We start from the raw sequence: 17908 nt of genomic DNA, 5'->3' as shown, positions 1-17908 counted from the left end.
GATTTATTATTAAACTCAAAATTAAGCAAAAGTTATAAATCAATATGTTATCATTGTCATTTTTGTACAGAAAAAGGTACCAAAATATTGATATCGTGACAAAATTAATGTTAATACATAATTCTGCATAATTCCAACTATATGTTTTTTTTTTCTTTAATTTGCAAAATTAATTCTCTTTACAGCAGTAAATATAGATAACCAAATATAAGTCAGCATGCATATGGATAGTCTTGACTTACAAGGCCCATATTATCATTATTATTCCTCTTTTATATTGTTGATAAATAAATAACAAAACATTCTCATCCCTGTAAGCAAATATGGCTGTCATCACAAACCCTTCTATGACAGTCATTTTTTTCTCTTTATTTTGTATATCTTTCATACAAAAAAAACTAACTATGTGAATAATTTTAAATGTTGTTTTTCATTAACTATAAATGTACACACGGAATTAAAATATACAAATGTACATTAGGGTGACGCTGATACCCCAAATTTGTACAAACAAGCTTTTATACTTTTGGTTATAATGTGCACCAAGTTTAGTGTTCCCGTACGATAATAGATATCCGTACTTCTGAACTTTGTAATATTTATCTGACAACAAATATTTAACAATTATTTTTTGTTAAGTGCAACAGTTACAATAACGATTTTTTTTATGTTCCTTTAATTGGTCAGATGGAGTGCGACTGATTATATATGAGTAAACTTTGTAATATTACAATTGCTCCATCTGACCTAGCTAGGAATTGTCTTTGAAGTCCATATACATTAAGAATATTTACTTCTCTTGGAACGATACGCGAACCTACAAAAATTGAGTTCAAGAGAATAATTTCTCCCGAGCGCGTTTTCCATTTAGCTATCCAGGATTTGTTTTTAAGTAGAAGCTATTTGAGATATTGACAACTTATTTAATACATAATTATTTTCATTCTTGCTTTAAAAATTATAAAATTTTACTTGGAGTGTATGGGAGGCCCAGGAATTTGAATGGCTAATTTATCGGTGGGTAAATATTTATACGAGGCCGTTATGTTGTAAGTACCGGTTCTAGTACTAATTTAGTTCTTGGTACCGTTTTAAACAGGTCAATACCCCAGTACAAATATTTTGCTGCTATACTGAACAACACTAGTATGATCCTAGTAAACTCATTTGTGCAATTTCATTGACATATATTATTTGAATTTAGTGACAAATTTGCCATAAAAATCCCATTTTTGAGCTTATTAATATGACTAATAATTTTTTGACTAAATATCTATTCAAAATCTACCCCTAAAAAGTGCACATATGAAGTAAAACAGAAGAATATGTTATTATGTATAGATTACGCAATTTTACCATTAAAGTACATAATTATTGACATTTTTTAAATTCATCCATTTTTTAGTAGTAAATATTTGGTTTTCGAACAAATGATAATATTTTCACATATATAATTTGTATGTGTTGAGTATATAATTTATATATTATATTGAATATATTTTTCAATGATTGGATTTTCAAAAAATAAAATGTATTATGTCCATTTAATTGTCCGTCATTAAATATTCTTTTTATGATACAGTTCGTGAAATGGTAAAAAATAAAACGTATTTAATTTTGGGATAAACAGCTGAACAATTATAATAATTACGTCTTTTAAATTTGCTATAATTTTTTAAATTATTCCATACATTTTGTACTTTTAAATATCAACTAAAATGTATATTATATAGTAAACACATTAAAATATTATTTTTGATACACAGTTTATATGAAATATTCATTACTTGATACAAATTTTGGGAATCAAATTAATACTCAATCGTTTTGATGAAGTTGTGTGTATTATATAAACTGAGACTTATAATATTAACTTTTTGTCATTGTATTGAAAAGAAAAATCTAAGAATTCGAAAGGAAAAATAAAAGGACGACTTTTAAGCAAAACTATGAATTAAAATAATTAAATATTGACTAAAAGTTGCTAAATATACGATTAAATTCTAAAAAAGGCCTTATTAATATAAATAAATAATGGAATATAATCGGATTTTATGCTTAAGGAGCATACTTAAAAATATTACCAACAAAATGTAGATTCAAAGGAATGTAAGTTTTTTTATCAATCTTGAGCTGTATAATATCCCTGTTCGCTAACAGGGTTAAAACTCAAAAGTTGATTTTTAGAGTTTTTGGTCTCTTTACAAAAAATTATTTTATTATTTAAAAAGGTTAAACCTCCATGAACAAAGTTGAGAAATCAGGTTCACCCTAATGAACAACTTATGAGCTCTTCATTATGTATATATGTAGCTATGCTTTTGTGATGTTTGAGCTATGAAAATTATCGTATGTACATTGTACCTACATGGTTTAAAAAAAAAATATTTCATTTCCTTATTTTTTAAATGTATTTTTTGTTTCCCCTCTTCAATAGTTTCAGTAACTGCAGTGCTGTTGACATCACGATGACTTGGGAATACCCTTTGTTGTCTTACCTCCGCACTTAGGATATCCGTCTTAAGAGAATATAGGACAAAAGAGAGTAGAATGAATACTTCTCACATATGTATTAAAATACATATGTGAGAATAATGAAAAACTTTGTCAAGTGAATGTATACATACCTGATGAGACTATACAAGTGTCTTAGAAGTTTCAATTAAAATGGTTCGAGATTAATTTGGTTCAAAAAATTCAAGGATGCAATTGAAAATATATAATCTATAAATAATTAAGCATAAACGTATACGAATTTCTTATATAGCGTATGACATCTTGTAGTGTTGCAGGCGTATCGCCAAATCGAAAGAGTATTGAAACTACCTATTTTTTTATATTTTTTTTTTTGAAAAATTATAAATGTAATTTCACAGATATTAAATAATGATTTATTTATCATTTAAAAATCAATAAGAACTGTTAATAAGTTACTTTGAATAAAAATAATCTCAATTTACAGATTAAAAATCTTTCATTTCGACCAATTTTCAAAAATTATTTTAGTTTCAAAAAATAATAAACAAGGATTAAAATTTCAAATATTCCAAAGTTCAGATGAAACATTAACCTAGTTAATATTATGGGGTTAAATTAATACCTTGTACCATGAATAAAATAGATATCATTCTATGGTAAATATATTTTGTCGCAAGAAACTACATGGTTCTCACATCAGAGGTGAGATTCATAGGGCTTTTTAAAAGCTAGGACACTGGCTCCTTACCTCGTTCAAGTTGAAAAAGCGAACTTAAAGTCTCAAATAAGCCACATCTAAAGTATTGTAATAATTATATAAATCGTTCTATTATTAAGCAAATATGTATGCATAGTAGTATATGCATATGTAGTGTTGGGCTTCGGGGTGGAAATCTTAGACCGATCTGAAACCTTTTTTTTTTTTTCTTCTTCTAAGATTTAGAAAAATAAACTATATTTTTCATGATTTAAGAAAAAAGGAAGGAATAGAATAATTTGCATAACTTTTACTAGATATATCAACCAATCAATAGTTAGTTTATATAATAACCTTAGACAAACTCATTTTAAAGGTATAATAATGTGTTGTCTGGGCCAATCTTAGGCAGTATAGACAAATTATAAGGGCTCCTAACAATAGTTTTTATTTAATACTAGCGGTAGTACCCAGCATGCATTGCCTGAAGTAATTAGGCGTCGGTTAAAAGAATTTTTTTTGTCTAAATAATAATATGAAAGAAATCCTCAGTGTTACTCTCCACTTTTCATGAGCACACGTAACTACTCAATACTTATATTATGACGTGTTCTCTCCCCTAGAATAAAATAATAATAATAAAAGTATGAGAAAAAATAATATCCATGGATGACTGATGAGTGCTTTAGTCTTTACAACACTCACTAATAAAAATTAAACAAAATTAAGTTGAACTTATCAGCCTTTATATTTAGTTAAAATCAAATTGTATACTGAAAGTTCATATGAATTGTGATATACATAAGAGACCATTAAGATAAACAAAAAGAATCCGTACTTTTTGAATATATAATCATTATCTCATTAATACTACAGTACTATTTCTTTAATCGAAAGTATTTATATGATGTAGATCATAGAGCACTATATACAATTCCCCCTTTAAACGCGTAGAATGATTTATGCACAAGCCTGCAATTGTTCACTAATAAGACTACATTGTGATTTCTTAGATCAAAATATGTTTATGATATAAATATTAATTTATGTGGACTCGGTGAATCGTTTGCGTGTATTCATACATTTATACAGACACACTTTGTTTATTCATATAGAAATAAAAAATCAAAAAGTATATTTTATTTAAAAAGAAATTAAAGTTGACGTCACTCAACAAAATATTAGCCAGCCATATAGGTGGTAAATGGGGTTATATACATTTAATATATATACTCTCACCCCCCCCCTGGCCCACTTTCCAAAAAAGAAAGGTTTTATTAAGTCAAAACCATCTGTTTTGTCATTTAACATAAACTCATTTCTGCAAAAAAAAATTATATTATCCATTATCCACAAAAATATGTAATTTAACAAAAAAACAAATAACGCCTATTGTTTTTTTTGGATCTCATCTAAACAAAAAATAAATTTGATCTCTTATAACAAGGACAAATGCAGACTTGGTATTAATCTAAAACCATGATTTAAGGGTAATACTTCACACTTAAATGCAAATTACAAAAAAGTACTAATCACAAGGGTTATTTAATTAATTAGCCTCTTAGTAGATAGATGCAAATTCTTGTGTAAAATTTTGGTATTTATAATCCAAATAATCTTTCAGTTCTTGAACTAAATGTGAAGAGTTTCAACCGTTCCTATATCTCAGTGTAGTTGAGACGAAACAGAAAAATATAGGGGGAGGGGCCCTATATATATAATATATACATATAAAATATAGGGGCGGATGCACTTTAGATTATGAAGAAAATATTGTTTTTTATCCTTTGGGACAGTCTATTGTTCAGAGTCCTTAGCTACAAGATAAGTATACATATTTTAAAAGAATGTATGAAAAATTTTATCCTTTCGTTTGACCATGATTTGCAAAGTATGAAAATGAGTAAATATTAACATTTGGAGATGAATTTGCAAAAATAAGAAAGTCAAAAGATATTTTTCTTATTCAGTGTATGTAAATAACTATCTAAAATTATATCATCCACCCTCGTAATGGCGTAACTACAAAAGCAGCTGTTTTATGTACTGTGTTCACTGTACTGTCCTTTAAAAAATGACATTATGAAATAGCTTTTTTTAAAGCTTATTTGATTTATTGATCATAAAACTAGGCTTACGTTATAAAAGTACTTAAAACAATAGTGGGTGAACACATAGGTAATAAATCCATAATATCTTGATAAATATACAAATCTATTGAATAAAATTAAAGTGAGGGGGAACGAAAATCATATAAAATATAATTGCTTCTCTATTTCTAATGATGTGTGTTCAAACAGTTAGGTGACTTTATAAATTTATTTTGCAACATATGTTTGGTATGCTAGATTTTTTATTTTTTTATTCTAGTGCATTCGAAAAAAGAATATATACATATTGTTTAAACCACTATAATATGTTAGTGAGAGACATAGAAATGCTTAGAAGGATTTTGTGTGTTCGGCAATTTTTGCTAAAGAAAAAAACATGGATAAAAGAATTTGCATAAACTTTTGTGTGAAAAATCAAATTAAGTGCTCCAAAACACTTAAAATGTTGACAATGGCATACGGTAAAACTGTTTTGTGTAAAAGAATATATATAAGTGGTATAAACTCTTCGAAGATGGTCCGGAAGATGCCAATAACGAGCCTCGCTCGGGACACCCAAGCACGTTGAAAATGTTGATGTAGAGAAGGAAATTGTATTTGAAAATAATTGAATGATTATCAGAGAAGTTACTGAGGATATTGAAATATCGGTTGGCTCGTGCCATGCAATTTTTTTTAATGTTATGGGCATGAGATGAGTGTCAGAGAAGTTTGTTCCGAAACTGTTTAATTTTGACAGAAATAATCATTGAATGAACATCGCTTATGAGCTGTTAACAGACGTCAATGATGATCCTGATTTGCTCAAAAGGGTCATACTAAAGAAACCTATGAAAGAACGTATAGAAAGAAAACAGTTTACCACACAAAATACTTCTAACGAGTATGCCTCTCACAAACATACTAAAATATGATACAGTTTTAAATAATAAAAGTATGTTCTTTTTCAAATGTACTAACATACAACAATAGAAAAATATAGTAAACCAAATATACGTTCAATAGATAATTGAGGTTGAGTGATTAAAATTAATTCATATTTCAATATATTCACCAAAAACAATTTGTTACAAAACAAACAAACCTGAGTTCTCCAGCTTTCCTACAAGTCGAGACAATAACACTTGAACGTGATTGACGCATTTCTATTTGCACACCCCAAGCAGTTGGCAAGTCCAAAACGTTGGAGAGGAAGAAAGACTCTATTAAAAGAGCCAAACTGGACCTGGAGTACTTAAAAAACTTCAATAAAAGTTGGTAGAAAGAGCATTATGACGGTAAAAAGTCCATTTTTGACACAAGCATTGAAAAAACCCAACTGTTCCGTTGCAAGACTCTCAGGAATGAGTTTTGAACTCTTTTTTGATATTTATAGCCCCATAGAGCCCTGATGACAAGCCCCTCGACTACACCTTTTAGTTGCATGTCGAGCGGAAGGCCTGCAGTATCCGTCACCCAAATACCAAGGCCCTCAAAGCTACTGTTAGGCAGCACTGGAATGTCATGGCAGAGGAGTACATCCACAGTGGGTGACTTCCGCCGCCGCCTGAATGCCATCATTGATCCCAAGGTCGGCTACATTATTCATAAGAGAGCTCAGACCCACATCTATTTATAGTATAAATTTTGTTGAAAATATATTGTTATAAAATAAATTATTTATTGTTGAAGTTTAAAATTCAAAGTGTTCAGATTTTAATCGACCAGTCGGTGCTACGGCAGTTAGTAAGACTATCCTTGGATTTTATGAAAAAGGTATTTATCGTACCACTTATCAATTTTATGATTTTTAAATTATCTTTAGAGTTTTTCTAATTTTTGAAGGGTAATGTTTTTTAAATCGTTATTTACTCTAATCCAATATCAATGGTATAAATTAATAAAGAAAATGTAAGAAAAAGTATAATGATTATTATAAACAACAAAAACATAAAAGTTATTTAAAATAAATAAAAAAGTTACATACAATAAATCTTTATAAATAATAAGAAAAATGTTTGTACGTATGCTCAAGTCCTAGCAAAAGTTTATGGCTTAAAGACTCCGAAACTAGCAGATGTACGGATATAGTCCATAAATATAAATTGTAATAAATTATAAAAATAGTATACGAGGTACATTCAAAGCCGAAAGGGAAGTCAATCATTTTTAACCATGGTTTAAAATAAAAATAATATGATTTACTTAACTTTTATTGTAAATTTAGCCATTTTTTTTTAAATTATAATTCTGGTTTTCATCAACAATATATATCTCAACCTTTCTTACACAAATAGAAAAAAAAGTCTTTATTTTAGTAGGTAATAGTGTATATCAACACAAGAACGGTAAATATTGCATATAATCTTGGCATGCCATGTTATGACATTTTGACAGCACTCCTAAAAAATCAATAACATAAGTGATGTCAAAATGACTTCTTAGGCCGTTCTAGGGGATGAGCTGTATTGTGCAGTTATTTAAAAAGCGAAAGTAATTAATTAAATAAGAAAGGTCATAAAATTATAGATAAATCAAAAAATAGTTTTTTATCAAGTATGTATTAAAGAAAACAAGGATATTATTTTGACATCCCAGGCCATTAATAAGAAAAAACTACCTAACATACTATTGCAAACTCGGAACTCTTGGTAGTTTTTCCTAGACTCGACGTAAAATTTAAAAAATTTAACTCACCATAATTCGAAAATTGTGATTTATATTCAACACTTTTAGTTATTCAACTACCTCATTATCCTCAAATGTTAGCCAACTTTGCTTGTATTATAATGCGGGATATTTTTTTGCTAATTAATACGAGGGTAACATTGTTCAATCTGAGTGTGAGTAGATATTTAATGTATTAATTTAGTAACCATTTATTAATCCTTCATTGAATGTTATTTGTTATAGACTTTATAGGATTAACTCTTCATTATTATTGAAATCAATTTCTTTTTGTTTTGTTCAGGAAACAAAAAAAAAGTCAGCTAGAACCTTTATTTTTGGAAACTGTCCTCTCATTTTAGTGTAATGTGAGGTTATTGTTCGATCCGTATCTCACGCGTCAGCAGTCCTATCTAAGATACCGGGTCGCCTTTGGATTGTAGTATATAGAGAGGAAGTTGCCATATAAGGACTGCAGCAAGAAGAAAACGCTGCGCCCATGTCTTTCGTGACTGCAAGGAACTTCAATTGATATGGTCGGTAATGTCTAATAGACTCACTAACAATCTAGGGAGACGGCCGACCCAAGATCAAAAGAATTATGGTTATAACGACGTGGCTCTTCTGTTCAGAATTGGATCCCAATCTATTGCAAAATATGATCGCAAGGTCCAACTTTGAGAATATTTAACTCCATACAAATATAACCCTATTGTTCTTAACGAATTATATCTATCAATAAATTAGAACGCAAGCAGAAAACTTTGCTGCCCTCCTACTATTTAATTTAAATTCATAAGACCAACGTGTTGTTCAGAATTAAACAATAAGAGAAGTCAAACTTCACAAAAAAAATAACATAGTAAAAGTTTCTCCTTAATGAGATACTTTGTTACATTAAACGTAAATCCTTTTTATTAAAATTGAATGCATTCTAAAAATGGAATTTGTCCAGAGAATTATAAAAAACCTCACGTCAATTGAAATATAATAGATGGAAATGGAGCTATCGTTCATATCAAATGGTTGTCAATGCATATTTGTCAAAAGTGACACTTGAGGATTTTCCATGCTTCTAAGAGATGGAACTTATTTTTTCAACTACCTACATAAAATGCTAAAAAAATAAGGCTGGCATTGCTATTTTGTCATGATTTTTTTTAAAATTTAGAATTACTTCTATTAGTCAATGGTTTATTTAGAAGAACATTAAAGAAAAGTACTATGATTCAGCAAGTAAAATTTAAACCTCTGGCTTAATATAATTCCCTGGCTGTTTAAATACCTCAGAGACTAAAATATAATTGTTATATCTTGTATGCACATATTAGTTTTGCCCCGATATCAATATTTTCTTACCGGTTACATGTTACAGTACTTTTTCGACTAATAAAGAAAAAAATTTCATTACTTACAAGTCCAAAGGATTTTGTTGTGTTTTGGATCATAGGAGATAGATCTACCTACGAAATTTGATGACATTTTTATAAAAAAAATATTGTTGGGCAGGATTGGGGATTTTGTCATCAGCCGGTTAATACTTGTTACGGTTAAAAAATGGTGCCAAAAGTATCAATTTCCATACCATTACGTTAAAATTATATGAATACTCTAATACTACTAAAGTACCAGTATAACGATTAACATTAGTAAGTATCATTGTACCTCCTGCATTCAATTTTCGGGGAATAGTACTTTAATAGTTTCTGAGTAATTAACAAATTTTGGAATTTGTTATGAGGGTTTCAAAAAATGTTTCATATGTTTTCTTATTCCAAAGTCATCTATTGAAAAATAATACATTCTATTTTACTATACCTATTACAAACATTATAATTTGAATGTTATTATAAATGACGCTTCAAAATAGCAATAATATAATATTTGAGGACACGAACTGAAACAATCATTAATCTTTTTTAAGCAGTTTTAAAGATGGGATACTTTGACTTTTACAATGGTTTATCATGTTTTGAATACTTATATATTTGCTTGTATCATGGATATAATTATTATTTACATGTGTATAAGTCAGATTAGGTACAATGTGCAATTAACAATGAAGTAATCTCCTTTGTACTCTGATTAAGACATGTCTTGTTCATTCATTAAAGAAATATTCATGTAGTACATAGTTTTTATATTTATGTTAATACAAAAAGTGAGAGGATTGCTCTGTATTTAATCAATCATCATCAATGGTATTAAAACAGTTTCTGTATTCATACGTATTATTCTTACTTAAGCAATATGCATATTTGTTATGTTATATTTTGATTTACATATGATATATAGATATTATTTTAAGATATTAACAACAAAGAACCTAAAGAACGTCTAATAATTGTATTTCAACTTTTTTCGAATGTCGATTAGGGCTAGTGTAGAAAAGTTGTTTTCATGTTGTAAAAAATTCAAAATTGTGGAAAATTTTATTCTTTTACGACCTTGTCTTCATGTCGCACAAATCGGTAAATGTTTGAAAAATGAATCTTTTCTTTAGAGATGATAATAAAACACTATTCCATATTTCTAATTAAAATAGAATTTAGTAGATAATTATCTAATGTATAAAGCTATTTTTGAAAATAATTGAAATAAAAAAATAACTTCAAATCATTTGAATATATTAGTGATGGAATAATTAATCAAAATTGGGAATAGGAGAATCAGGTGTTTTTTTAAAAATCGGAATGGGCATCAGTATTTGGAAAAAGATCTTCAATTTGCAATTCTAATTGTTATATATTATTAAAGTATTTCTTTATTTTCTAAGATATGAAAAAAAATATATATTAAATATATCCATCCAGATAAGCCGGGTACGGCAAAAAAACTTTACACTTTGTTTTTCCTATATAAATCATGGGTTTTTTTTTTAATTTGGTAAAACTATTCCGGTCAAATACTAAAAATAAAAAAAAATGAAATAAACAAAAAAAAACTAAATCTTCCTCAGTGTGTTAGAAGCCAAGAAAATGCCATTTGAACGTGACCAACGAATTTCGGTCTATGTACTTTTGGACGCTAGCAAGAAACCAACGGAGATTGCAAAGCAGTTATGGATCTCCTAGCCAATCGTCTATGTTGTAATGAAGTAGGAGGTGGTAAATAATAACGACCAGGTGAATTTGTTACTTGAGTTCTTATAATTTTCTAAATTTTGTAATTTAAAAAATTAAGATGAAAATGCTGGAAAACTTAGAATATACAAATTTAACACAAACTAAATGTGAACAAAAGTGTTCTAAACACATGCAGTTGGTGCATATCTTGTTATTTTAGGGGACTAAGTTTTGTAAATGGATTTAAGAAAGTTCTTCTTTGCAAAGTTTGCTGTGTAATTACTCGCCTAGGAAAAAGCTCGCCGTGCAGAGAAATCGCCTTCCTTTATTTAATGTAAACATTATTTTCATTTAAAAAAAAAAAGGAATATATTTTATGCATTTCCGTCGGGATTTTTTACCATTGGAATCGTCCCATTACTAAAATATATATTTTGAACTTTCCTTTCAGAAAGTGAAAAAAGAATGATCCGTGCTATGCGCTGTTTTCTTTGTTTACCCAGTTAAAAACCTTTGACAAAAACTTTAATTGTACTTTTTATAGGTTGTAAAAATGTCTATCGAAATTATCAAATGTAAAATAAATGTAATATGTTTTCCTATTTTCAAACTTTGATCGTTTTGTAAGACCTAAAATTACTGCATAGAAGAATTAAATTTTGCATAGGAGCTTTTTTTAGCACATGAAAACTTTCCCACGCCAACCACTATCAATTTAAAAAAAAAGTAAGAACACAAGCCATTCTTATATTGCTTGCTGCAACATGTTTCAAGTTTAATACATAAAATGATCTGATAACTCTAATAAATATTTCAAGGTTAACTTAAGTTAGAGTACGTACTATGATCTAAGGTTGATCAAAGGATCTTTTATTATGAGCCACATAAAATGACCATATCTTGATCATTATATCTCTATGAGTACCTACACCCTTACCTATAAACTTGGGGAGGGAAAATATCTTATAAGATATCACCATAATATGACTTGAAGCCCCAACGACTATCTAGTAATATATATAATTATAGGTTGTTGTTGTTTGGAGATGTCCTTTAACATGACGTATGGAGATCTTAAATAATGATGGTTTTTCTTTTTTTAAATTTTGTTTTTTGATGATGTTCCTTTAGGTATCAATATTAGTTTATATGGAATCATTTTCCTGTTGGACATACATTTAATAAAATGAATATTAATGATAATGTATTATGCTTTTCGTTTGGAAAATTAAATCCATCGGATATAGTAGTGGATATCAATGTATATATATAGGATACCGGTGGCAGTTGTAACACAGGACGGTTACAACATACAATTTCTTTGAAAATCAAAAAACATACATATAGGTATAAATTTTTAATAATAACTGTATAATATAATGTGAATTATTGTGGAGGAAAAGTCAATAACTTTTGTTGACAGTTTATCAATATATTAGAAACATAAATTATTTTGTTACGAGATAAATATATTTTTTTATTTTTGTAATATAATAATTGTAGAAAAGTTCAAAATTCACCCATTCGTCTAATTTCGGGCACTACGCATCATCATTGAAAAATGAGCATTACCTCAATTTTTTTAGCTGCTATACGTATATTCGGTTATTAAATGTCTGCCTTCGCATATTTTGTTTTTACAGCCTGCCCATAGCGTCCAGGGGAATTTTTTATCAAATCGTGAAATGTTTAATTTTTATGGATTACCTTATCCATAAAAAATCAAACATTTTATGAATTTAGGATGTAAAAAGAGGACCTTTTCGTGCAAAAAAAGGCCAATTTGGACATTCTGAAAAAAATATAAAATAAAAATCAATTTAACCCACTACGGGGGACAATTACTTAGGACAGCTATAAACATTCTGGATAAATTTTGTATATAAATGAATCAAATAAGATAATTTATTTAATACATAAATCTCAAAAGATAAATGGGACTCCGATAAGTCCTATCGGTTAATTAATTAAACTATTGCCGGTTTCTTTAGCATTTAGATATAATAATATATGAAGGATTCCGAGACATATTTGTTATTAAAATATTGGATTAAATCTTGAAAAATTAGATTATCCTATTCAAATAAGTTGAATTTGCGTTTACATGAACAAAACTTTAAGAAAAAACATAATAAAAACTAGTATAATTACTGTAATTTGTGTTAATTTTTATAAGCAATATGGATGTTGCCCAATATTGCCTCAGAAAACCCCAAATGTTGCCTTTTCCTTACACATTGGAACTTTGCAACATCTTAGCTGAGCGTACACCTTAGGGAAGACCGTTATCGCCTCTCAAGATTTTGATAGCTTATTCTCCCAAAAATAGATGGAAACCTTGTCAATATGACGGATAAATTATAAACACAAGAGATATAAATTTGTTCTAGCTTTCATGATTCGCCAGGCTTGAAGACCAGAAGGACTACTGACCTGTTAAATATAGGGCACTGCTCTTTCCTTCATCTTATTTTCCCTCCAAAGACAGCTGTTATTGCATCCAAGAGATCACCTCTTGCTATCCCTTTGTTATATTTAGAAACGCTATCAGAAAATGTCAGGTTCATATAGTTTTTTTCAAGTCCATTCTACTTTGCCTAACAAAATAAGATATCTTAGAAACTGTCTCTAAATTTTTGTTAAGAGTAATATATTTCCTATGAAAACAATGTATTCTTGTATATGACTATCCTTACCTTATTGGCGATAGGTTTATTTTTTAACCAACTAATTTCAAAATATAATAAACGTGTAAAAAATGAATTGAAACTATTAAAAATTGATTCTGATTAACATCAAGGGTAACAAAAACATTTTCAACGAGACATTTCTTTTTTCCTGGAAGCCATAATTTTTATTTGCACTTTTGACAGAAGTTCTAACGTCCAAATAACTTTTTTGTATTGTAGATAGTATTTTTGTTGCACCAATGGACTTAAATAATGCCGTGGTGATATTTTTTTTATCATTACTCTGCTCTTCTATGATGCTCTACAGTCCAGTATTCCCCAAAGTGGGCGATAAATGCTAAAAGGGTCGTTTGGTGCACCATCTATGATAGGTCGTCATCCTTGCTTTATACTTGCTTGAAATGCCGGTGTACTTGAACTGCTTTGTGAGCATTTGGTAGCAAAAAAATCTTAGTGGTCAACTTCACAAATCAGTTAATACTGTTATTACAGCAGTATATCAGATCCATGCGTAATCCCTCAATTACAGGCTGTTTCAACAGCTTGGCATGGATAATTGTGAAGAGTTTAACGTTTATTACAAAGAAGTTACATAGTTATCAAAGGGAAACTTCCAGAAACTTTTAAATTCTTTTTTCTACTCTAAAACTAGGCACTGATATATAAAGCATCAAGTATGAGATATGGCTTATTGTCAGATATATTCCCAAAATTCAATGAAATTAATTTGCAGTTGCAAGGAAATTATATCAAATGATTTCTAAGTTAGATCTTCCTATCTAAGTGTAAGTTATTAAAAAAAAAAAAAAAAAAAAACCCACTATGATCTTGACCGGATTCCAGGCCCCTGTGAATTATATAAAGAAAATAATATATCAGATTATCACCTTCAAGTGTATTGTGCTTTCCTGGAAGAGTTGCAAAGATTCATGTCTGAACTAGGAAATTTATACCTAATAGTACCAGACTGGTTCGTCAATCCATTCTAAGAAGTCAGCAATGAGGAGAGAAGACAAGAGAGGTAGAGCAAGAATGGGTTTTAATCAAGAACGACGAGTACATTGTATAAGTTTGTCTACACATAATACTTTCTTTTTCTATCTTGAAAGTGGAGACAACGACAATGAATAGTTGAAATTCAATTATTGTAACCTTTTAATAATAAGGAAATAACTTCCCAAAGCGAAGCTTATATTATTGGATTATGAGGAGAGGGATCTCGAGTTTTTCGAGATATTCGGACAATTAGCAATTTCAAGATATCATACCAAGATTTTTGTCTACAAAAAAAAAGTATTTGACCTCTATCCAGTATTATGAAATAAGGTGAAAATATATTTTATTGCTTTTCAATTATCATATTTGGTAGAAAGGGGCTTCAGTGTAATTGCCTAGAATGAACGAGCTTAGAATTACTGAACGTGGGGATCTACGTCTTCTTTTTGGTAAGTTTAAACCTGATATGGAGGAATTAATATTAGTATCTCTACACCAAATACACCCATCCCATTATTTTCATTTTGGAAGAAAAACTTATATGTAATAATGGGGGGTCTTAGAAGTTTATATTGAAGCCAAGTGGCGCCACCCTGAAAATTGTTTGGGAAACCCTGCTCTACACTGTCTGTTTTTCTGAAAAGTAAACAAAAATTGGAAAATTATGTGATGTGTATTTGAAGAAATTCCCCCACCCCCCTCTGAAGATAAATCTATCAATTAGTTTTCAAATTAGAGAGATAATTAAAAATAAATATACTTAATCTGATAGAAAATTTGATAACTAATTGATAAATTTATCTTCAGGGGTGGGCATTTCTTCGAATCCACCATGTGCTTGTTATTTTGTCTTATCAATTTTCAACTTTCAGCATTGAGTAGTCCTTGTCAACACGCCCCATATTACGAATTGACAAGAACTCTTGATACCATACTAATGTTTCTATTTTTTCCAAATCCTGCATTCCTTACATTCAATAGACGTTTCTATCAATCTAAAATCAAATGAGATACTACCAAAGAGCTTCCTGTCAATTATATGCAAATGAACATAATTCCCATTGTTAACGGTCACATATACCTTTATTATTTTGTTTTTTGCATGATACGCTCTTTAAAATATATGTATAAACACACCTAATAAATACTAATTGCAAAAATGTCTAGCATTGTATTTTGCATGTACATTAGGGTGAGCCTAATGACCAAACTTTGTCCAACCAACCTTAATATTGTTATATTCTTTTCTTCTTAGTATTTTCGTACTGGGATGGTCCAAACAATCACATAAGTGCAATTATATTGACAAATATTTATATTTACCTTGTTAGAACAAAGCCGATTAAATTTTGAAAAAAAGTGACAAAAAAACTACAAAATCCCATTTTTGGAATGTGTCTAGTGATTATTTTACAAAATATGTATTACATAAGATCAGAATTTAAAATCTAAAATTATGCTTATATGAAGTAAAAAAAAATTGTATGTATATATTGTACGTAGTACAAGAATTAAATGGTTTTTGAAAAATTAACATAAATATCATCTAAGCATTACTTTTTTTTTTAAATATATATATAGTAAAAAAAATATTAGACAAATTAAAAAACTCAATTAGGGATTTTTAATATTTTGGGTTATTTTTTCAAAAATGCATTAGCTTTGTGCTCAGAGTAAAAATTAATATATTTCAACGAAATTGCACAAATTAGGTCCATTTAATGTACCCAAAAATCATAACGCTATCCTTATCAATTTCAGAATTTGTTGTGTTCTAGCCTTACCCTAATGTATATATTATACATATTGCATATGGGTATAATGTACCTTAAAAACATGTCAGAATTTAATTAACTAAAGAGTTATTCATCAATTGATAGATGGAAGCATTTGATTTTGATTTTTTTTTTTTTTTTTTTGGTATGCTTAGGAATCGTCGGAGGAAATAAAAAACACATCTAAAGATTTAATTATAACTGTAAACTGTCTTTTCCACTATTTGGTTGAGCGAGCATGGTATATAATTTCATGAAGGGTTTTTGAATACATACGGATTTTTTGATGATATGTATCTAATATCATCCCAAAATAGAAAATAGAAACTTAAAATATCGTCATGACACTAATTTTTTTTGTATAGATATTTCTGTACTTTTTGACAAAAAACATTAATTTTTTTTTTGTTAAATTATTCCTAATATTTACTTTATCTCTCTTAATCAACTTTTTTGAACTTTGACAACGGGCTATTGAGAAAGTTTGTGTATAGGTATAAAAATATTTTTTGTAAAATATGAGCTCAATGAGTGGGTTTCAAAGGGCCCCTATATATAAATATACACTTTCAAAATGACTATTTTTTATATCATTTATTTTATTTGAGGGAATGACTAACCCCATTCACTGGACCTGAAAGACAAGATCGCCCTACTTATTTCTATAAAGACTAACTATTAATAAAATATTAATGATGATTAATAATTATCATGTTTGAAAAAAATGAAATTGATCAATAAAGATGAAAATAACACAATATTTAACAGAAATTTCAAAGTTGAATTTGTGAGACTTATTATTTTTCCAACGAGAACAATACTTGAACAATATGATAATTACACAGAGGAACACTCATTTGTACAAATGAATTGAAAACAATCAATGAATTTATCTTTGAGTGCCAATTCAAAACATATCTCAGCTTTTTTCCCAGTCATCTGAATTCTTATATAAATTTGAGACTATTATCGTTTAGAGTAATTTTTACGCTTAAAACAATCCCAAATCAAAAGTAAGATAAATCAAACTTATGTAAAAGTGTTTTTTATTATTGATAAGTGTTTTTATTGATCCTTTATCTTGTTTTGAACTCGATATATATCCATTTTTAGGATAAAAAAACGACACTCTTCTTTAGACCCTTATAACTTTCATAATTCATAATACAAAGTGATGAGAAATATCACAGCTTATGATATACAAAAAAAAATTCAATGTATAATTTAGAAAGATCTTTTTAAAAAACATGGATCTTGAAGAATATTGTTCCATTTTGATGTGATCCCATTTTTATGGGATTTATATAATAATCAAATTATCATCATATTTTTTGTAATTTCAATTCCAATTTCATGACGTCATGTATTGTAAATTGAAGATCGAGGCAATCAAAGAAAGATACTTGTAGCTTAATCATACATCTCAAGAGATATTCGAATTCCGATTCCA

Source organism: Lepeophtheirus salmonis, chromosome 3 (assembly GCF_016086655.4).
Source record: "Lepeophtheirus salmonis chromosome 3, UVic_Lsal_1.4, whole genome shotgun sequence".
Lineage (NCBI taxonomy): Eukaryota > Metazoa > Arthropoda > Copepoda > Siphonostomatoida > Caligidae > Lepeophtheirus > Lepeophtheirus salmonis.
This window is presented reverse-complemented; position numbering follows the sequence as displayed.